Raw genomic sequence first — 23461 nt, 5'->3', positions numbered from 1 at the left:
AACCGAAAGAAATAACCAATAACTGCAGCGATTCACTGCAGTTGGTGAATCACTGAAAGTACCGAGAAAACAGGAAGGAATTACCCTTTTCCCTCTTCCTGACTTTTAGTCTCCCTCTGGAATCCAGCAGGCAGATGGGGCTAGAAAATGCACTTTTCTGAATGCAACCCACAGGGCAACAGAGGAGAGTGAGTTTAGGAATAAGAAGTAAATAACACTTATTGTTATAACAACTCTATTCCAATTTATTTATTATATGAACTGGGTTCTCAGCTGTCACATCCACAGAAAAATATATGCTAGTGTTTCTTCTTTTAGCAGTAATATTTATTCAGATATAAGACCTAGACAGCTTATTAAAAAGCAGAGACATTACTTTGCCAGCAAAGGTCCATAGGGTCAAATCTATGGTTTTTCCAGTAGTCATGTGTGGCTGTGAGAGTTGGACTATAAAGAAAGCTGAGCACCAAAGAATTGATGCTTTTTTTTTTTTAATGTATACATGTCACCCAGATTCACCATTAACATTTTTTTTAATTTAATTTTATTTTTAAACTTTACATAATTGTATTAGTTTTGCCAAATATCAAAATGAATCCACCACAGGTATACATGTGGATGGGGAACACATGTATACCTGTGGCGGAATTGATGCTTTTTAACTGTGGTGTTGGAAAAGACTCTTGAGAGTCCCTTGGACTGCAAGGAGATCAAACCAGTCCATCCTAAAGGAAATCAATCCTGAATAATCATTGGAAGGACTGATGCTTAAACTCCAACACTTTGACCACCTGATGCAAAGAGTCAACTTATTAGAAAAGACCCTACTGCTGGGAAAGATTGAAGGCAGGAGGAGAAGGGGTTGACAGAGGATGAGATGGTTGGATGGCATAACCAACTCAATGAACATGAGTTTAAGCAAACTCCAGGAGTTGGTGATGGAAAGGGAAGACTGGTGTGCTACAGTTCATGAGGTCACAAACAGTCACACATGGCTGAATGACTGAACAAAGAAATTTAAACATAATAACTTATCAATAAACTATAACTTTAAATGCATAAATATTCACTTTTACTTTAAGTCTAATTTTTTTTCATTTATTTTCCTCTTTTGAACTTGTATTTCATTTCTCCCAGAGTTTCTTTCCAAAGATAATTTATTTTGTGCTTGAAAGTCTTTCATTCATTACTCAATAATTTTCTCCAAGAAATATATTTGTATAAGTTGAAATTAATTCAGTGGCAATAGGATGGTAAATGCTAAATTTTCTTTTTCATAATGAAGTCACCAATAAATTGTGAGTTCCCAACTGATCTGTTCCATTCTGTCGCTCAGTCGTGTCCAACTCTTTGCAACTCCATGGACTGCAGCAAGCCAGGCCTCCCTGTCCATGACCAACTCCCAGAGCTTACTCAAACTCACATCTATCAAGTTGGTGATGCCATCCAACCATCTCATCCTCTGTCATCACCTTCTCCTCCTGCCTTCAATCTTTCCCAGCATCAGGGTCTTTTCCAATGATCAGTTCCTTGCATCAGGTGGCCAAAATATTGGAATTTCCACTTCAGCATCAGTCCTTTCAATGAGTATTCAAGACTTTTTTCCTTTAGGATGGACCGGTTGGATCTTCTTGCAGTCCAAGGGACTCTCAAGAGTCTTCTCCAACACCACAGTTCAAAAGCATCAGTTCTTCGGCACTCAGCTTTCTTTATAGTCCAATTCTCACATCCATATATGACTACTGGAAAAACCATAGATTTGACCCTATGGACTTTTGTTGGCAAAGTAATATCTCTGCTTTTAAATATGCTGTCTAGAAGGGTCATAGCTTTTCTTCCAAGGAACAAGTGTCTTTTGATTTCAAGGCTGAAGTCACCATCTGCAATGATTTTGGAGCCCAAGAAAATAAAGTCTGTCACTGTTTCCATTGTTTCCCCATCTATTTGCCATGAAATGATGGGACCAGATGCCATGATCTTAGTTTTCTGTAGTTGGGCCTCAGGTGAAACAAAGAGGGAACACAGCTGCACCCATCAACAAAATGGGATTAAACATTTACTGGGCATGGCCCCGCCCATCAGAACAAGACCCAGTTTCCCAACTGATCAAAGCAGCACAAATAAATAACAAATTTGGTAAATGTTATACAAAAATTTTCATTGGAAATGCATTTTTTAGTGAGTTAATTTTTCTAATTAGTTCTTTGCTGTTTAGTCACTCAGTCATATCTGACTCTTTGTGATCCCATGGACTGCAGTACGCCAGGCCTCCCTGTCCATCACCATCTCCCAGAGCTTGCTTAAACTCATGTTCATTAAGTCGGTAATGCCATCTAACCATCTCATTCTCTGTCATCCCCTTCTCCTCCTACCTTCAATCTTTCCCAGCATCAGGATCTTTTCTAATGAGTCAGCTCTTCACATCTGGTGGCCAAAGTATTAGAGCTTCAGCTTCAGCATCAGTCCTTCCAGTGAATATTCAGGACTGATTTCCTTTAGGACTGACTGGTTTGATCTCCTTGCTCTCCAAGGGACTGCCAAGAGTCTTCTCCAACACCACAGTTAAAAAGTTTTTGTATATGCTCAAAAAACATGCATTATGAAAGTTGCTCAGTCATGTCCAACTCTTTGTGACCCCATGGAAATATACAATCCATGGGATTCTCCAGGTCAGAATACTGGAGTGGGTAGCTGTTCGCTTCTCCAAGGGATCTTCCCAACCCATGGATCGAACCCAGGTCTTCCACATTGCAGGTGGATTCTTTACCAACTGAACCACAAAGAAAGCCCAAGAATACTGGCATGGGTAGCCTATCCCTGCTCCAGTGGATCTTTCCAACCCAGGAATCAAATCAGGGTCTCCTGCATTGAAGGTGGATTCTTTACCAGCTGAGCTACCAGGGAACATGCATTGGACACATGTAAATTTTGAGTTTGAATTGATAATCTGAATTGTCAACATTTACAAAATTTGGAAATTACATTATTCACAGCTATGTAAAATTATGATGACAAATTTAGGCTTCAACCTAAATTGGAATGCTAGAGTACATAGTTTCTTGTTTTGGTTTGTCTTTTTTTTTTTTTTTTAATTATTTTAGGAGGTAAGCTAACAAAAAGATTCAAATCTACAGAAATAAATAGTGCTTTTGTAATTATTCTCTGGTAGTGGTTCTCCTCTTCTTCCTTTCCAGCTTCTTACCCTTTACCTCCCATTCTCCCCAGAGATCATCTTTCCTTTTCTACTCTAATTGCTGCTATTCTCTTTTTGATTAAAAAAAAAAAATCTTACATCTTGCCTGCCTCCCTTACTTTTTCCCCAGACAGTGACTCTTCAGTGAGTGAGATTTGTCATTTCATCAGTTGAGAAACATCACCTACTTTCTGAGTTTCCTCTCATCTTAAGGCTTCTGACCTTGTTTTTGATATATTATAACTCCACAAGTAAATGTGTCTCAAGTTGAGCAAGTAAAACGCTAAAACGTGCTGTAAGTATATGAATATTTCAATGTCCTTGCAAAGACAAGACCTTTTAAACAGCTTCTCCAAAAAAATGAGATAATGAGATTTAATCCTTCAAGAATGGATTAGTGACTACAGAATAATCAGGAGAACAAATTGTTCTATTAAGTAAATTGGCAGTTAATTAACTTCAATATATGCCTAAATCCACTCACCAAAACCTGCCAAATGAGAACTGTCTAAAGAAGGTAAGAAGTTGCATCACTTCCAGAACTCCCTCATCCGAGAGGCAACCATTTTCACAATGGGCAAAGCTCTTTATAGTAAGAAAATTTTAAGTAGTAGTCCTTTAACTGTCAATTTTGTCCAAGTGGTCTATTCAGTGGAACTTCACACAAACATTGATAATAATTATGTTGTAGCACTCAAATATGAATTTAACTGCTAATTTCTAAATCACTTAATTGCTGGAATAAGTAAATATACTCAAAACTATATACAAAAATGTATAAACCCTGAGGATTAATTGAAAGGACTGATGCCAAAGCTCCAATACTTTGATCATCTGATGCAAAGAGCTTGCTCATTGGATAAGATCCTGATGCTGGGAAAGACTGAAGGCAAAAGGAGAAAAGGGCGGCAGAGGATGAGATGGTGAGACAGCATCACTAACTCAATGGACACAAATTTGAACAGACTCTGGAAGATGGTGAAGGACAGGAAAGCCTGGCATGCTGCAGTCCATGAGGTTGCAAAGAGTTGGACATGACTGAGCAACTGAACAATATAAGTATTTATATCTTTCTTCTCAAATTTTCTTAAACTATGAGGGGAAAAAAAGAAAGACTATAGTACTTTAAAAGCCATACAGGCAGTTCTTTCTCTGCAGGTGGCTGCACCTTGAAGTAAGCAGGGTAACACATCACACTCCATCTCACATACTGAATGTCAGTCTCAAAGATTCAGCTTGTGATAGCACAACAGGTAATTTTGCAATCAGATTTTATCCTCACCTCATTCAAATAGGGAGGTTAGAAATAAGCATCAGATGCTTTGATAGTGAGACTACACAATCTTCACGAGGCAGCAAAAGGTGAAATAGTAAGGGATCTGTAATTCATTTTATTATAATTACATTTCCTTGCCTGTGGCTTCTCCTGTAATTAAAAGCACCGTGTCAGTATTAAACAAGAGCTATGAGACAATGTCAGAACCCTCAAAGAAACATCAAATTAGAGAAGACTGTCAAAAGTTTGCTCCCTGAACCAGAATCTTTGGAGGAATATATGTGCTTCTAAAGTTGTAAAATGGAATCATCTGTGCTAAGGTTTTCAAATTTTGTTCATTTTAAGTCAAATGCTAGTAAAAAAAAAAGACTGCCAGGCACATCTCTAGTGTTTCATATTTCAATATTTGTTGAATGAATAAATCAATGGCACAAAAATGTGATGACTTGAGTCAGAGAGTATGCTGTCAGAGGCAAAATACTTCCAACTATTTGGAATTAAATCCCGTTTCAAGTTAACACCAGCATCTTGTTGCTATAAGACTATATTTTGCTCACAGTACTTTATCATTGAACTTCAATTAAGGGAGATGCTAATTTTAGAAAACCCAGGGCAGAGATAAACAATAATCCTTTCTTAGTGATAGCAAAAATTTGGCAAACAAGAATATTCAGATGACATGCACTAGTCTGAAGAAATGCTAGCCGTTCAAAACACTGGCAGGCAAAAAAACTATTTGTCCCAGAAAACATTTAATTAACAATATCTATAATAATGAAAACCATTGACTTCTTAAAAATCAAATGTCACCTTACCAAATGTCCTGCAAGCAATCTGTTCTCCGGCCTATCTACTCATCATACTGCTTCCCCTCTAATTCATGAAAGGAGAAATAAGCAAGCGTTGCTTATGTTTGTATTTCACGGAATTTAATAGAAAATGGCTAGTCTGTATATCCCTTTGGACTGATTGATTTTTTTTCTTACCTAACCTCTCTGCAAACCTCTCTTAAACCATGTTCCACATTGCAGTCAGTTGGTTTAGACTCATTTTAACCATTTAACCATTGTTCTCCAACATGGTGTACAGGTAAACTCTCTGGTCAGTGGTTATATTTTTCAATAACTTTCATTTAAGTATTTAAAACTTTAGCATTTTTCCACTTAAATTGCACAAAAAGAAGCTTGGTTTGGGCTTTAATTGGATTTTCAAGAGGCAACACAAGAATTTATTATTTTAGATGTGCTTATCTTGACACTAATCTATGCTGCCTATGTACTAGCTGTTCCATTATCACATTTTACTTAAAAATGATTAAGTGGTATTGTCTACCTGCTTTTGAAGGCTATGCTGAGCTGCACAGTTCCCTCAACCTTCATATTCAATGCATTTATTTACCCAAATGCTGAGATTTCACCTGTTGACTATTTACAGCTCACAGCCAAGTCTTTACCTGGGCATTATCCTTAGCCAAAAGATGCTTCCTTGCCCAAGGTCATGCCCTCCTCCCTGAGACAAATTTGCATCCATAGCCACACCAAAGCAACTGCCATTTACTTAGTCTCTTATTTCAGGATCCTATTATCCCCACTGTCATCAAGAAGCCAAGTTCTATCAACAGCATTGCCTACCAATAGCTCTGACCCACAGAGAGAAGAAAGCTTCCAAGTAATGCTAGTACCCTTCTCAACAGAATATTCCTGATTGCTTTGGTGAACAGTGTCTTCTGGGGCTTCTTGCTCAAATATCCTTGAGTGGTGACTTTTTTCACTCTATGTAGTACCTTCACAGTGGCATGCCTGCTTTCTCTGAACCTGTTCGATCTCCTACCATAGTGATCTAGGGTTTCTAGTCCGGTTCACTGACACTTTATGCATTTAACCACCTCAGACCACTTTATGGATAAAGAAGGGAGGCAGTGGACATGTGGCCAGGATAGCCACTGACCCTATCATATACTAAACCACCCAGAGATTGCTGCTTAATAATACAATGAAAGAACCTTTTGAAGGAGTACCTGTGGTACCATCTTAGAGATGATATCCTATAAGACATGGATCCATCATCCAAGATACAAGTGTACCATTAAAAAATGGCTGCTATGGCCCTGTGAAAAAGCTGGCTTAAACTCAGCATTCAAAAAACTAAGATCATGGCACCCAGTCCCATCACATCCCATGGGGTCGTGAAGAGTCAGACACGACTTAGCAGCTGAACAACAATGGTGCTGTGTTCCCAGCTCTTAGAAAACATGGTCAGAGGAACAATGGATAAAAGCAGAAGAGACCCACTTACCATCATTCCTGGGGACTTACTGTAGGAAATACGTGTGCTTCCTGTGCTACGACTTCAGATTCTGGATTTATACGTCTTGCTTCCACAGGGGATAGAACATGAGCTCTGTTAAATTTTAAGCCACACATTCTGCCCAGTCTTTGGGGTTTCTTGTGCCAAAAGATCAAGAGGCAAGGAAAGGAGTCACCATCCTGGTGGGATAAGTTATTCTGATCATCAAGGCTAGTTGCAGAATAGAAGCAGAGAAGAACACATTTGGTATGCAGCAATCCACTGGGATGCCTGTCAGGAATCTCTTGCCCAATTTTGACAGTAAATGGACAAGTGAAGAAAGCACTCTGAGAAAACAATCCCCAGCAATGGACTGGGTGACTTTACAGTGTAAACCAACTGGCCAGTAGAGGTGTTAGCTGAAGATACAGAAGAGTCTAGAATGACTAGTGGAAAAGGATGATTTGGGTATGGTAGGATTTGGGGGGGTTTGCTTTGTTTTGTCTGTTTGTTTGCATAGTCCTGAGACCACCTGCAGTAGCTGAGGCTACAGAGTACATCTCTGAACTTCTTTTGTCAACTTCTCCCCAGTAAAAGAGACCAATGAGAACTCTGGAGAAGCTGTTCTTCAATGGGGGAACTTAAGATATGGATCAGATGGAATTTGAGTGGTGCACCAGGATGGATGCTAGGGCACACCACCAATATACTCCCTGCAGGACCCAGTCAGTCATTTCCCCAGCAACTGGTAGTGTTTCCCATGGAGGGTCCACAGATGAATCCTTCCCTAGGAATTCTCATCTACCCATCTACAGGAACTGTTTCATCCAAGGGCAGCCCACATCAAACCATATTGATTCAGAGGTTCAGAAGTCTGGCCCCCTTGCCTCATTTTGGGACTCTGAAAGAAATTCACTGCCCCCTTACAGCTGGCTAAAGCCTTGTCTGCAACTGTATCATTGTTCAATTTCTTCCTCCTCTCAATCCTGGCCTTTTCCTTCTCTCATAGAACCTGTTGTCAAAAGCACTGCCCACAAATCACTACCTCGGTATCTGTTTCTTGAAGAACCCAACAAAGGCAAAGATGTGAGGACCACCCACCATACACTTTGTACTTTAGTTTTACTTAGAGTTTGCAGAACATTTGTTACTTTATGACGTTCTCATCACAAATTCCAGGAGGTAGGATGTTATTGTCATTCCCACTTTGTAAATGATAAAACTCACTTTTGAAGAATTTATATTAGTAATTTCCCAAGCACACAGGAAACAGTAATTATTCATAGTCCATCTCATTTCAGAAAAAGTCAAGTGACCCAGACTAACAATAGTTAGGGCTACAGATGGTGATTGCAGCCATGAAATTAAAAGACGCTTACTCCTTAGAAGGAAAGTTATGACCAACTTAAATAGCATATTGAAAAGCAGAGATATTACTTTGCCAACAAAGGTCCGTCTAGTCAAGGCTATGGTTTTTCCAGTGGTCATGTATAGATGTGAGAGTTGGACTGTGAAGAAAGCTGAGCGCTGAAGAATTGATGCTTTTGAACTGTGGTGTTGGAGAAGACTCTTGAGAGTCCCTTGGACTGCAAGGAGATCCAACCAGTCCATCCTAAAGGAGATCAGTCCTGGGTGTTCATTGGAAGGACTGATGTTGAAGCTGAAACTCCAATACTTTGGCCACCTCAAGTGAAGAGTTGACTCATTAGAAAAGACCCTGATGCTGGGAGGGATTGGGGGCAGGAGGAGAAGGGGACGACAGAGGATGAGATGGTTGAATGGCATCACCGACTCAATGGACATGAGTCTGAGTGAACTCCAGGAGTTGGTGATGGACAGGGAGGCCTGGCGTGCTGTGATTCATGGGGTTGCAGAGTCGGACATGACTGAGCGACTGAACTGAACTGACTGATGGATCATTTGAGTGCAAGTACCTTAGTGAACCAAAGTAATAGTAACAATGATTTACACGATAGAAGTGGCCATTTATTTTATTTATACAGTTAAGTAATTCATTCCAAATAATTGCGTAATAACCAAACTCAACATCACTTAGAATCGTTTATCCTTTTTTCAAGAAGGAGCAGAAAAATCAAAGTGAATTGGCACTGCATTAAATTTGAGCATCTTCTAGATTGACATACCCACACTGCCCTGGGAGGCACGAAACATTCTTAAAAATATAAATGACCCCAGAGCACAACATGAGGTTGCATATATGTGAGGCCAGAGGATCATTCATCTGGACAATGTCAGCCCGTCTCTCAGTGGTGCCCTGCCCAATGCTGGCCAGAGTGTGCCGTATGCAGCTAACCAATATACTGAGTCAAACTGCTTTAAGTATAATAGCTAATGTTGGGAAAACACGTTCAGTCTTTTTATGTAATGAAATGATAGACAGTTAATTTTAATTCATATATTAATAGATGCCATCTTTAAAGAACTTTCCAGACCTGTTATTAGCTATGCATATGAGCTCAATCGTTCAGTCATGTCTGACTCTTTGTGACCCTCTGGTGTGTAGCACACCAGACTCCTCTGTCCATGGGATTTTCCAGGCAAGAATACTGGAGTGGGTTGCCATTTCCTCCTCCAGGGGATCTTCCCAACCTAGGGATTGAACCCATGATCATTATCTATAAACATCATATTTTTGCTTGATGAGCATTTGAAAAACATGCCTACAGGAGTGCCGTTCATCTCACTACTTGACTATAGCAAAACTATATTCCCTCCAGTGCCTCTGATACAGAGGGTGTATCTGATACACCCTCTGATACACTGTGATACAGTGGTATAATACTCCTCCTCCTAGAATGGGTTCAGAAATCAAAGTACACTTTTTAAAGTCATAGCATGCTTTTAATTTACATTTTCTTACTGAATCTCAATCCTAAAAATGTGTATTCAATTTTTAAATCCAGACAAAGCTACTTGGAGTCAAGTGCATTGAAGAAGGCAAAGGTACTAATATAATCTGCCGGAAGGTCCAATGAGCAACTTCTCAAAACTGTTAATTCTGTGTGAAGCATAGGAATAAAGGCACACAGTCTAGGAGTTGTCACAAAGGAAAACTGTCCCCTTGATGAAAATGGACCCCTTACTAATTTGCTTAATTCTATGTTGCAAGCAAAGCTCATCTCCTCTCCCTCCCTGGATCCCCAGTGGTACTGACCATAAGAGAAAAGGAAATAAGAGTTATTTAGTCCTCTCACTCAAATAAAAATAAAGAGTAGCCATTCAATAAGATTTCTAGTTGCTCTTTTCTAATGGATTTGTAAGGCCTTTGAAAAATCCTGGAACGTTTGTCATTTCTCCCTTGTTAATTATTTGTATTACTTCCTTCCTGTTGGGAGTAAGCATGGTGGGAAAAGGGAAATCCAAGGATTATACTGGGTGAAAATGCAGCCAAAAGATGGGGCAACAGTAAAAACAAGGTCTCTGTCTACTAATTCTCATCAATCTTCCATTTATACTCAGAAACATGCCCTGCAAATACTGGATGCTTGATAAATGTTCATGTGACTTAAAGTGTAACTCTAATACAGAGTGAGGTAAATAGAAGAAAACAAATATTGTATATTAACGCATATGTATGGAATCTAGAAAGGCAATGGCACCCCACTCCAGTACTCTTGCCTGGAAAATCCCATGGACGGAGGAGCCTGGTGGGCTGCAGTCCATGGGGTTGCTAGGAGTCGGACACGACTGAGCAACTTCACTTTCACTTTTCCCTTTCATGCATTGGAGAAGGAAATGGCAACCCATTCCAGTGTTCTTGCCTGGAGAATCGCAAGGACGGGGGAGCCTGGTGGGCTGCCGTCTGTGGGGTCGTGCAGAGTCAGACACAACTGAAGCGACTTAGCAACAGCAACAGCAGTAGAATCTAGAAAAGGGTATCGATGAACCTATTTGCAGGGCAGGAATAGAGACACAGACACAGGAAACGGACTTGTGGACACAGTGGGGGAAGAAGGGTGGATGAATTGAGATAGTACCATTGAAACATACATTACCATGTGTAAAATAGCTAGCTAGTGGGAAATTGCTGTATAACACAGGGAGCTCAACCCACCCAGTGCTCTGACAACCTAGATGGGTGGGATGGGGTGAAAGAGAGGTTCAAGAGGGAGGGGACAAACCTATACTTATGGCTGATTCACACTGTTGTGTGGCAGAAACCAACACAACATTGTAAGGCAATTATCTTCCAGTTTTAAAAATATTTTTAAAAACCAATAAAGAAATCTTAACCCTAGAAATATGTACTTACTGTCTCTAAAACTATCATCATCTATATAAATAATGTGAAGATGTCTTCATTAGAATACATTTTTCACAAATTTCTATAGTCTTCCTTTAGCTCATCTATTAGAGGATAGCATGAAACCCTTTCAGAAGTTTGACCAACTTGTGCTCTTTTTTCACTGCTGGAGCCAATCAGCTGATGAGTCAGGATGACAACCAAGCATTTGGCTGTAATGTATCTTAAAAGTAAACAGGCATATCAATGTACCCTCATGAAAATTACTTGTAAGTTCTGTTCCACAGGGTTTCTAGATATCAAACCACTAAACTGTTGTGCATTAGAGATGAGGTGGGGAACAGATGTGCATGTTCACCAGAGGCTGATGAACCAGGATAACGGTTCCTGCGTTGGAGTGCAGCTAAGCTTGCAGGTGCTAAATTAGCCACTTCACATATCACTAATCTGCTTCCCTGATAGCTCAGTTGGTAAAGAATCAGCCTGCAATGCAGGAGACCCAGTTCAATTCCTGGGTGGGGAAGATCCCCTGGAGAGGGGAAAGGCTATCCACTCCAGTATTCTAGCTTGGAGAATTCCACAGACTATAAAGTCCATAGGCTCGCAAAGAGTCGGACACGACTGAGCGATGTTCACGTTCACTGTCATGCCAGGGTTAAGTGGGCAAAGAAACACTTCTCTGAAACAATTCTGTCTTTATTTCTACTACAAGGTTTAACTTACCCACCCACCTCTGTAATTTTGTTTAGAAACAAACAGAGGCTAACAGTTACTGCCAAAGTTAAGGGCAAAAAAATTACTGTTTTGAATCTTTAGTTATTATATCTTGAAATAAATCTCCAAACAAGATAGCTCAGTCACCTATAACATTTTCATTTTCAGATACCTTTTTTTTTTTTTTTTTTTTACTAATTTTGGTAGTTTGTACTCAAATTTTCTTCCAAAATCCCAGAAGAAAAACTCAACAAGCAATGATGATATTAACTTACAACTTACAGTAAACAGGGTGAAACTTAATACATTAGTGTTAAACAATATCAGAACTAAATGAAGGTACACAAATAGTTTCAAAATATCTCAGTAACATCAATATTTTGTCAAAGTTCCTAAATTCCTAGAACACAATGATGTTTGTTTTATATCATTAGATTTTTTTTAATCCACAGAAAATCATATAGCACTTAGTTTAATCTTAATTCTTAGGTTCTTTCAGGAAATTTTATTGAAATCATTAGATTTTAGATAGTTACTCTTTGATTCTCTGGTATTTGAGAAAATCACTGAACCGTATTCATTAAAACCAAACTGTTTTAATTCTACTGTGTCCCAAAGGCTCACGTTTTACCAAGTCACATTTTTATCTGGACATTTAATTTTTCATATTAGCTTACTTATCCTGTAAATAAGTGCTGTGACCCAGCTAGTACAGTTAGTCTGTATAATAATGAGAATGATATACTTCAGATTTCAGATATGTTCACAGATAATTCCCTTTCTTTGTTTTGAGGCAGATGTTTGTCATCTGAGGAGAGGCAGCACAAACACCTTGCCTATCTGTGGAGAACTCTCAGCTGGTTATACGACTGGCGGGATAGAGTATCCCACCTCCAACATGAGAGCTTAAGGAAGGAGGTAGTATCCTAGCCCTGAGATACAGAACAAAAGCATGGCAAGTAGGCTAGCTACTCAGGTATCTGATATTCTTCCTCAAGACTTTGGATCTTGGGAGAAGAATGTGAAGACACCAGACAAGTTTAGAAATCAGTCCCATGAGGCAACCCAGACTGTGGCTTCTGCTGTTTGCTCTCACTGCTTGTTTTCTAAGCCAGGCTCTCTTATCTTTGTATTGAATCTGCGAGCTAACACACTTCTAGTAAGTCTCTTTTCAACCTAAATTATCCAACTTCTATTATTAGCAACCAAGTACTCGGATGACAGTCTTAGAAAGTAATTTAGTTTTTTTTTTTTTTTTTTCAAATCATCTTTCAGTTCTCTTTGCTGTATGTTGGAATGTTATTGAGGTGATCCTCAATCATCTTCCTTTGACCATTTGAGCATTACAGGCTCTACCCCACTGCACTTGGTAGATAAAATAGAAAACCAGGAGCTCAACTTAAGTCCTCAATTATTCCTTCACTCTTCATTAGTTTTTATTTTCTAAATGTGCTGTTTTTATATACTGTGTTTAAGAAGCCACACACACATATATAAAGACTATGTGTTTATTTTCCCATTTTTATACAAAAATATTTGATTGTCCCCCTTTTCTCATCTAGATTTTGTGTTTCTTTGATAATAATGAAGTTTGTACATTCTACCATTACTCCCTGCTTTGTTCCCTCAATATTTTTTCAGGAAATTTTGCAATGGATTTCTGCTTCATTGCTCCTAATGATCTTCACTTCACTTCTCTATTAATTTCCATTAAAATAACATGTCCTAAGTCACGTTCCAAAGAAGTTTCCATCAGGGTAGTGACCATCAAGTTAACAACATAAACAAGTTGTTCGCTGCACCCCTTATCAGTGTCTTTACCATACTAATGTGCTTTGTGAATCTCTAAGAAAAAGATACAAATTGGAGTACTTCCTAAGATTACTGGCTCTTGGGACCCATTCTACACAGAGCAACTTCCCTTATGATTCCTCAGAGTTTGGCTTTAGACATGCCATACTGGAGAAAACTTTCTAGAACACCAATAGGATCATACATCCATCCTGAATGAAATTCTTCAGTAAATTTCATCATCTCCTGTAGGAGGGGTCAGCATACTACAGCCTGTGTGTCAGATCTGAACTAGATTCCGATTTGTACAATCTGTGAGCTGAGAATAGTTTTTACATTTTTAATGTTTGGAAAAAAGAAATTTCATGACATGCAGAAATTATTTAAACTTCAGATTTCAGCATCCATAAGGTTTTTAGAATGCATCCCTGTTTGTTCACATATTGTCCATGCTGTTTTATCATTACAAAGACAAGTTGTCCCTGTTGTAGAGACTAAATGGCCCACAAAACCAAAACTATGTACTACCTGGCTTATTGCTGGCTAAGTATGCTGACCTCTGTACAATAAAGTATAAATCCCTTTCTAAACAAAAGACCTTTAAAATATAACCCATGCCTACCTACTCAGACTAGTATCCCAAACTCTGCTATCTGTATTTGAAACCCAAGAGAAGGGCTCAAAGTTACACTATCTCACCCTTTCAAATTTTTACATATGATGTCCCCTTTTCTCAAAACCCCTATCTTCCTCCCCAAATCCTTAACAAGTTCACTCCCTTCTTTCAAAGTATTCTAGCTTCAGATTGTGTTACCCTAAATATGAGAACACTCTTAACACTCTTCACTGTCTCTTCTCCATGATTTCCATGTACTATTATGTTACTTATCACATTGATTAATGGATGCCTGATTAGTACTTTCTCATTGAATCACAAGTTCCAGGAAGACAGAAACATTATCTTTTCACCTGTGTATCCCCAGTGAATAATCATTGATACCAAATGTGAGGGGTAAAAGGAAAAAGGGAAAGAGAAAACAGGAGGAAGGGAAAAAATGGGAAAGGGAAAAGGCAGAAGAAAGGGCAGAAGGAACAAGAGAAAGAGGAAGGAGCAAAGAGGACTTTTTGCATCATAGTTCACTTGCTGGCGCAAAAACTCACTTATCCATAATTTAATCCTGCCCCTGAAGAGTTTATCCTTAGAAAATTTGAAGGGAGATATTTTAGATACTAACAGCTATTTATTAAATATATACTTAACATATATTGACAAAATTCATATTTACTATGTAATATTAATGACTATTTTTAAATATTTCTTTACATGACTATCAATTTTTTAAAAACCTCATATTTTGTCTCTAATCTTGTGAAATATAAGAGTCTTCTGGGTTAACATTTAATCTGTCACGTTTATTAGTTTAGATTATACATAATCCCTAATATTTTCATAGAGTTTTTGATAACTGAAACATTGTTATGTTTTATTTTTTAATTTGCAAAAAGTTTTTTTTAAAGAGATACTGGGTACTCAAAATTTGAAAGGGATTTTTTTTTCCCTGTAATAATAAAAACACTTTAATTTCATATCAAAAGGAGATTTCTTATAGTTGACTAGCCTCAAAGCACTATATTTTGGCTTTTCTCAAAGAAACCACTTCACCAGATGTTTCAAGGCTCTTATGCACACATTTGTGCCTTCAGAGATAAACTTATTGACTACATTTACTGGAAAACAGTGCTTCCACAAAGGAAATGTAAATTTCACACCGAAAAATTTCATGTATTTTTAAAGGAATTGCACTACTAAATTAATTCTTTATTGATTACAGTGACCAAGCTTTTTAAAATAAAACGCTTCCAAATATCCCTTAACTAAAAAATTATTGTGATACAGCAGAGTTATAAACTCCAGGCAAAGAATAGCAATGCCCCATACTGTACATACATAAAAGGAAACCACTCAGCACTTCTGCGTGACTATGAACGACCTACCTGGCTATGCACTGCTCCATAGAGGCATCTTAAGACTCAAAGGCTCTTGGCCCAGCCGCAGCCCCTGTATAGCGTGCTTTTCAGGCCTTGGGAATGAGCAGAAATGCTTAGAGGCAGGTCAGAGCACAACGTGGTGATAATAAAATGTACTTAATGAGGAAAGCACCCAGAACTTTATGTACCTGGCATTTTCTCAACATGTTTTCCTGACAGAAGCTCGAAAACAGTGTTTTTCAGTTAAATCATATCCTTGGAAACCCCAAGTTTATTTATAAACCAAAATGTCAGTTTTCTAATAATAGGATTTATTAAAATGTCAAAATGTTTCTTCCCACAGTGAAATTATACCTTCCCTAAACTAGGAAGGAATACTCCTGGATGTGTTCGTGAGGAGGCACAGAAAAGGAGTCAACACGACAGAAGTCCATCATTTCTGATAATTATATATTTGAAAACACTTGTAAACAAGCTTGCTCTTAACTCAAAGAGCAGACATACTCCTTAGCCTTTCTCACATCATTGAGGCTTCCCATGTACAGGTTACAGGAATGAAATTCTCTAAGACAAAATTCCCCAAAGAAGGTTATATGGCAAAGACCCAACTCCTAGGGGATGCTTAACAAAGGTAGGGAGTGTCATATGGATATAGTTGTGTCCCCTTCTTTCCATGTTGGACATGTGTCTACACTCAAATGGCATCTTTATGTCATTGTCCATGCTCTGAAGTTCTGTCCTCTCAGAAGTAATAAACCACATTTCTGTCAGCTATATTTGAATCCTATAAATATGAGGCTGAGTCATTTCCAAGACATGCAAATTATATTCCTTATAGAAAACACTTATCCAGAACCTTTAAAAGTACTATAAGTAGATGTATTGATATTTTACACCCAGGTAAAAAGGGGAAAAAATGATTCTACTAAATAGCTAATTACTTTTCTTTCAACAGTCTCCAGTTAGGCTGACTAGATAAATCCCATGGTCCATCCCACTGTTTGAAAGAATTTCTTCATTAGTGATGATGGCGTGAGCAATGGAGCAAGTACAGTGAGATGTCAGTGCAATAACGAAAATCAGTGAATCATCACTGGAACTTTGCAATGAAGCATATCTTGCAATTAAACCTATTTTGCTGAAGAGGAAAGAATATCAGGATGATGCTGTTTCTGCTTTAAAATATATGCAAAATAGCCTTCTGTAATATAAAATTATAAAGCAGAAGACAAAGAAGGTTTCTGTATAACAAATTACCTACTCACATACTAATAGCACATTTATTTAGCTAATAAATAATTATTGGGTACTATGCTGTGCAGCATTGTTCAATGAATACAACAATCACACTCTAATTCCTTTAAGGAGTCACAGTCTAGAAAAATGTAATGTGACACAGTAAAGCTATGGATAAAAATGCTGATATTTAGGAAGAAAAGAAATGAGAGTATCAAAGAAGAATAAAGATAAAATGAAAGAAAGGGCATAAATAATAATGTGTAATGCAAACTTGAGAAGTCTTAAGGCTTAACTAAATTCCTAGGGCACTGAAATGAGAAAAGGAGAGAGAGAGAGATTCTTTCTCCTTACTGTTCTCATATCACTTTCTCAAATTTGTTTAATCCCCTACAGAGAACCTGGACAAATTTAATCTATCCATATTTCCTATAGACAGGCAATATGATTTCTAGCAGTGTATTCAAATATAATAACAAACTCACCTACTAGGAAAACCAGCAGTTTGTCATAAAAAGATTTTATTTTTGCATGAAAAGCATTTCAGTAAAATGAACTCAATGAGAACTCTGGGTCACCAAGAGACTACTTTGATTTACTTAAGCCTTAAAAAACACACATACACACATTGTACACTTTTGCTCATTTTAAAACAGAAGTTTTCCTGTTTATTCAGTCTAACTTCAAAACACATCTTTCAAAGCTCAGAATATAGTCAAACAGATAATTATCCACTAAGGCCTGACAATATACAAAGAAGCTGTGTCACTAGCCTCACAAGGAATTTATATCTGAAGCAGCTATCTGTTACTAAGATCAAGTCATCTTAAATAGAATCTATCTTTTAGGAAACTATGAAGATTCTTCTATCTGAATTCTCTGCCCAACAAACCAACTTGGTAATTAAGTTATTTATTTATGTCATGTTTAGAGTTTAACAGAATTTCAGCTTAGGCTTTTTTTTAAACTTTTTATTTCATATTGGAGTATAGACGATTAACAAAGCGGTGACAGTTTCAGGTGAACAGCAAAGGGACTCAGCCATACATACACATGTATCCATTCTCTCCCAAACTCTCCTCCCGTCCAGGCTGCCACAGAGCCCTGAGCAGAGTTCCCTGTGTCTTACAGTAGGACTTTGTTGGTTATCCATTTTAACTACAGCAGAGCATGCTTGTCGACTCCTAACTCCCGACCTATGTCCCCCCTTTTTTCTTCCCCCGGCAATCAGAAGTTCGTTCTCTAAGTCTGTGAGTCTCTTTCTGTTACGTAAATAAATTTCATTTGTACCATTTCTTTTTAGACTCTCTATTAAAGAGATGTCATATGATATTTCTCCTTCTGTCTGACTTACATTTTTAATGCTAGATTTTGCATGCTTGGTTACATCTTGAAATTATGTTTTATCTCCACAAAAACTCCTGAAACCATTTAAGAGCTCCTCAACAGTCAGGATAGAGTTAAGCTAACTGACCATGAAATACCTATGACTATATTTCACAGATAATTTTATTCGTTTCCAGATAGATTGTCTTTGCCCCAGTACGAATGGGGCTGAGCAAAGCATTTGGACTGCAAAAAGAAGATCTATTAGCCTGTTTATTTAACCTGGAAGGAAAATGCTTCTAGTGGGGTGTCATCTTCAAACTGACCAGATCCAAACGCTCGGTTTCAAACATTTGGGATTTGAATCTCCCCCTACAGCACCACCTTCCATCTACAGTAAATCAGTGCAGAGAGCATCTGTGCAGAACAGCAGCACTGGAGGCGATGCTTCAGCCCTGCGGGAGCTCCCCACCAAAGAAGGTGCTGGAGCTGCTGGAATCCAAGGGGGCCCAGTCAGTGCCATGCTCTTCCCCTTGGTCCACAGCCAATTGAAAAATAAGACAAGTGTACAAGGTAAATGGGAGTCCAAACTGCCTGTCGCTGGTAAAGGCCAAGTTGGAAGAAACAGTTTAGTGTGAGCACTAGCTAGGCTTAAACTCTCTCTGCCATCCAACTCCAGCCCTAGGAACCGACTCCCCACTGGAAAGTTTGAGTCTGTAGAGCAAGACATTTACACAAGTCACTCTTTTTCCTCCTCCAGAGTAGAGAGGCAAGGGAAAAGAAACCCTGAATGCCTTTCATCTAAGACTATTGATAGGTTAGCTCCTAACAACTGATAGATATTAATCAATTCCTACCAGCCCAATAATTCATTTACCCCTGACTGGAGAGAATAAGGTGTGGAGTAAAAGACCTGACCTGTTTAGGTGAAATTTCTCCAAGAAACCAGAAAAGTGAAGTAGTATCTATTGTCACAATTTTTAAGAACCAATATACCGTGTTTTTCTGCCCATAAGGTGGCTCCCTCCATTCTACAGCACACACAGGCTGTACTGGGGAAACTCAGGAGACCAGGGTCTAAAAAGAACCCCAGTCCTCCACCCTACCATCATCCCCACAGAGAAATGACTGAGGACTGGGTGCTTTGATGCAACTGCAACATCCATTCATGTTCCAGGGAAAGGACCCCCACCCCACTGTGACTTCTCTTCTTAGAGAGAAAACACTAGAACAACCTTATGGGGTGCCAGCTATTCATAGGCATTGTCTGGGGAAACCAAGCTGCCCACCACCTGGAAACCATGTCTACAGGTACAGCCCCTACTGACAAAGGAAAAGAGACCACCAGTCCTGGGGGATACTAATTTCAGGTGTAGCCCCTCCTGCTGGGTAATGGCTCACTGTCCAAACTGCCTAAAGTGAGTTCACAGGGTCGCTGTTTAAGAATTCCACTTGTGAAGATTCAGAAGTTGATACCAGGATGAGAAACAGTAGGAGAGTTGGTTCACAATGAGTGTCGATTGGAATCTGCTCTATAAGAATAAAAGGAATTTATTTATTGTATTAAAATGAAGACAATAAATGAGACACTATTTAAAAAAGAATTCCACTTGTCACATCACAATTTCCCTTATTAAAGAATAAGTAAAATAGGTTACCAAGTCTTCTTGCTATAATTTCCAGGTATTCTGAAATAGAGTTGCACTCACAAGAACATTTAAAATATACTTGATGGAACAGCAATTAATAGGAATACGTCTCTAATAACTACAGGAAGGAAAGATGATGCCTTCATATCAATAAAAATTGAAGCCCACATTTTAGTAAGTAATTGTTCTACACACATGAAGAAACTTAACAACAGTGAACTGGTAGATTCAGCTCAACTCTAACCAAATCAGTTGACAATTTACTGAGGGAAAATGAGACAGTACTGAAAGGAAAGAAGGCAAATTTAAAATGGGAGATCTTGACCCTCCTTTCATTACAACCGCTTCTTTTAATGGAATGGTTAAAAAAAATTGGCACCTCTTCAAATAAAGCTCTAATATGTGGTCTAATAGAGATGTGTTTCAAAAAAAAAAAAAAATCAATGATACTAGGAGAGAAATTACCCATTAACAAATGGACACTCGTTGGCTAACAATGAATTTTCATCATTACTCCTCGGTGGAAATAATTTTAATAGTATAATAACCTCTTCAATTAATTAATTCCACAGTCATTTATCACAGTGTAACAGCTGCCAAAGCAGGCTAACAGTTTAGTAAAATGTAGTGCTCACTCATTTCACACAGCCGTGAGAGGCTTAGCCTGTTATAGAATCATAGTAACGCCATTCATACTTCCTTTCAATTAGCTCCATTCAGTTGTGCAAACCAGAAACACAGAGCAGGGTTGTCCACAAATGTCAGTTCCACAGGCAGAAATTTGAAGCAACTTCTGATGTCACTACACCACTCTTGATTTTCTCTTTTAAGTTAGCACTTTTTTTTTTTTTTTTTAAACTTTTCTTGTTCCTCCCACTTTCTTTGGCATCATTTTTCCTCCACTTTCTTTTCCCTCTTACCTATTCATTATATCTGTCAAGGATTCCAGAAGCAGTGCTTGTGTGACATAGTGAATTAGTAAGAAAAGGCCAGTTGTGTCAGCATCCCTTCACTACAACAACCCCCCACCCCCACCACACCACCACCTCCCCAGCCACAACAGGAGAGAGGGCCCATCTAGGGGAGAACAGGTGAAAGCTATTCCAAAAGGGCGCTCATGGGAAAGAAGCCTCAGAGAGGTGGAGGAAGAAACTGGGTGTGTGGGTCAGACCATCCACTTCTACCAACAGAACTACAGATAGAAGGCAAAAATTACTAGGCCAGGAATGCATAAAAGGGCCCCAGCCAGGATACACAAATATTGTGTAAACATTTTTTAGAGCAGTCTTCCCTTGCTGCAGGCTTCCCCAGTAGCTCAGATGGTAAAGAATCTGCCTGCGATGCCAGAGACCCAGGTTCAATTTCAGGGTCAGGAAGATCCCCTGGAGAAGGCAGTGGCAACTCGCTCCAGTATTCTTGCCTGGAGAATCCCATGGACAGAGGAGCCTGACAAGCTACAGTCCCTGGTGTTGCAAGGAGTCAGACACGACTGAGAGACTAACACCTTCCCCTTGCTCCAAACAAGCAAACACTTTCGGCTCAAAAGTGTCCTGTGCCCCGCCTACCTCTGCTGGGGAGAGGGCTGCACCGCAGAGGAAACAGTGGCTCACTCTAGAGGACTTTTGAGAGTTTTAAGAATATGGACACAAATCCCAAAACGTGGCTGATAATTACTTTTGTATGTCCTCAAAAAGTGGGGACTAAATGCCTGAATTAATCTGACTTTAAAACATGAGGGGTGTGATAATTCGTAAAGAATCAGGAGTAAAATTTACAGTCCTCATTTCAAATAGTTATTGGCACTAAAGTAGTTGTTAAATGCTTCCTAGTGTGATAAGAATTATACCAGTCATCTCTGTCCTGAGGTTTCACTCAATTAAGACTATTAAAAAAAAAAAAAAAACCATGTGGTTTCTAACCATAAATGTATCAGGCATACAAAGGATAACTTCAATTAGCAGCCCATACAAAGTCTATAGTAGTAATTTATGGCATACAAGAGTTGACAGATTAATTGCAGAGTCTGAATTCAGCACAGTCCAAACAGGACGGTTTTGTCTTTAATAACCACCATTTTGAATCTCCCTTTCTTGTCTTTTGTGCTTCCCTGGTGTCTCAGATAGTAAAGAATCCACCCGCAGTGCACGAGACCTGGGTTGGATCCCTGGGTTGAGAAGATCCCCTGGAGAAGGGAAGGGCAACCCACTCCAGTATTCTTGTCTGGAGAATCCCATGGACAGAGGAGCCAGGCAGGCTACATAGTCCATGGGAATCACGAAGAGTCGGACACAAGTGAGCAACTTTCTTTTTTATTTTTTCTTGCCTCTCAAAAAAATTTGAGCTGGGACCTACAAGTGTCTAATCCCGCACAAGTTAAAGCTTCAGTTCACACCCGATAAACATTCCCCTCTCCTAACCCAGGCTACTAGTACTTCTCCTTCTTGCCTCTCTTTCCTGACCTTAACTTTTCCTTTATTGGGGCCGAAAGAAGAGTTGAGAGAACAGTGACAAAAAAAAAAAAAAAAACCGACCTACCGTGCAGTCTTCCTCCTCTCTCAGCCAAAAGCGCTCCCTCTGGTAAGGGGTGAAACACTTCCTTTATAGAGGAGAGCACACGTAAATTCTATTGGGGGTCTCTTGGAGGAGCCCTCCCCACTGCCTAGGCTTCTAATGTGACACATGTGTTTTGACTCAGCGCTTCCAACCTTGCCTCAAACACCATTACTGGTGATCAAGCACACGTGGTTCCTTTGCAATAGGTAACCCCCTACGTAAAATTCTGCCTCTCTGTGCCGTAACCAATGGATGCAAGAGCTTCTCACCTGCTCCCTCCAGCCTTGTAGTTGCTCTCAGTTTGCCCCACCCACGACTTCCATAGCTGTGGAGCAGACCTGCAAGGCTGCCATGGGTACAGACATCTAAGCCATGACTGAGAAACCAATGCTGGCATCCTCCAGGCATCCCCAGTTCCTGTAAGGTATCCCCCTCAAACCCATTTATCTTGGCTTGTAAGGGGATGGCTGTGAGGACAGAAAAGCCATGGCACTCCTTAATTGGTGAAGAACTCAAAACTACAGTGAAAATACTTGAAGCCCATAACTTTTGTTATCTATGGGAATAAGTAGGAGGAGGAATTCCTCTACTAAGAATGAGTTGGAGTAGTAAGGCCAATTGGTTAGTTGCTCAGTCATGTCCTACTCTTTCCCACCCCATGGACTGGGCTACTCCGTCCATGGGATTCTCAAGGCAAGAATACTGGAGTAGGGTGCCATTTCCTTCCCAACCCAGGAATGAAACCTGTGTCTCCTGCTTTTCCAGGTGGATTCGTTAGCACCTTTAGCTGTCTCTTTTCATGTGATTTGCTTTTTTAAAAGATTAAGGTTAATTTACATATGACAGCAGAGAAGGCAATGGCACCCCACTCCTGGACTCTTGCCTGGAAAAATCCCATGGACGGAGGAGCCTGGTAGGCTTCAGTCCATGGGATCGCTAAGAGTAGGGCACGACTGAGCGACTTCAAGTTCACTTTTCACTTTCATCCACTGGAGAAGGAAAGTGCAACCTGCCGAGGTCCAGCCCTGGCTGATACAGGGAGTTTGAAGGGGAGACAGCTTCAGTGATTTTAATTAGAGATATAAAGAGTAATAGAATAAGGATAGCTCAGTAGGAAAATTCAGTGGAGAAAAGAGGCTGAGTAGCTTGGTTTGTGTGGGAAACCAATAAAATTTCAAGACAAG

At 39.3% G+C, this 23461-nt stretch overlaps 1 pseudogene; it reads right to left on the bottom strand.

The window, feature by feature from the left end:
* The window catches only part of LOC129634132 (elongation factor 1-alpha 1-like), a 364634-nt pseudogene extending 342303 nt beyond the window's left edge, over positions 1 to 22331 (bottom strand).
* Positions 22332 to 23461: the final 1130 nt, after the last annotated feature.

Source organism: Bubalus kerabau, chromosome 19 (assembly GCF_029407905.1).
Source record: "Bubalus kerabau isolate K-KA32 ecotype Philippines breed swamp buffalo chromosome 19, PCC_UOA_SB_1v2, whole genome shotgun sequence".
Lineage (NCBI taxonomy): Eukaryota > Metazoa > Chordata > Mammalia > Artiodactyla > Bovidae > Bubalus > Bubalus kerabau.
This window is presented reverse-complemented; position numbering and strand designations above follow the sequence as displayed.